Here is a 1073-nt window from a genome sequence, read left to right as displayed (position 1 = left end):
CTGAGAACGCGGGCGCCGAGGGTCGCAGCTGCGGGTCCCTCGCCTCCCTGCTCCAGACTGAAAGTGTCTGGAGGGCGGGGACCGCGCCTTTCTCCGCCCCCGGAGGCGCCGCTGCTCGGGTATCTGCTTTGCGAACTGTGGTAGTGAGCATCTATCGCCGCTGCTCGGCTCCGCTAGCCTCTCCCCAAACAATGTGGTCTTTTGATCACCTGCCTCAATTCCTTGTGATCTAGGAATTCCATTTCGTTGATGGAATCAATTCGTGGGCACGGGCCTGGGCATCTGCGTTGTAACTATCTCCCCATGTGACTGTGAGACCCACAGGGTTTTGAGAATGATCGTGAATTTCGTTCATTTAGCAAATATTGGTGAACCTGTTGGTTGCCAGATACCCTTTCTGGCAATGGCAAACCCTGCGTGATTCATCATACTTTTTGCACACATTTTGCTATCCATTTGATTCTATACCAGGCTTTTCTTGAGAGAGTCCCAGACATTGTTCTAGGCACTGGAGGAGACGCAGCAATGGACAAAACTGACAAAAATTCCTGCCTCTTGGAGCTTGTATGCTAGTGGCAGAGACAAGATAGATGAGATAAACCGGTAAACTTCAGGTTTGTTGGTGACAAGTGCTGAAGAGAAAAAAGGACATACGGTAAAGGGAGATGAGCGTGTCTAGAGGAGGCCTGTGAAATTTTAGATAGGGGGCAGAGGAAAGCGCACCGAAAATTACCCAGTCCATGTTTCTTACACAAATGCTGACCCATCTAATGTCAGCTGCTTACCAGAGCCTTCTTCGGGTGCTTGTGGGAGAAGTGGCAGCAATCTATTTGGGAAGTACAGAACTGCTACTGGAAACTGAACTTTGTGACAGTTTTGTCGTCTGGAAAAGGAAGAGTGTACTGAGGTGGGAGCTGTTGGGTTTGAAGTCTGTTTATTAGACTGGTAGTAGAGCAAGTAGAAACCACTTGGACATTTCTGTCCTGTGGTTTTGGGAAGCTCAAACTCACTTCAAGGGGTATTCTATGGTTTAGGGTTTTTTTTTTGTTGTTTTTTTTTTGTTTTTTTTTTTT

The sequence above is a fragment of the Mandrillus leucophaeus genome, unplaced genomic scaffold (assembly GCF_000951045.1).
Source record: "Mandrillus leucophaeus isolate KB7577 unplaced genomic scaffold, Mleu.le_1.0 Scaffold59, whole genome shotgun sequence".
In the NCBI taxonomy this organism is placed as follows: domain Eukaryota; kingdom Metazoa; phylum Chordata; class Mammalia; order Primates; family Cercopithecidae; genus Mandrillus; species Mandrillus leucophaeus.
Note: the sequence above shows the minus strand (reverse complement) of the source record.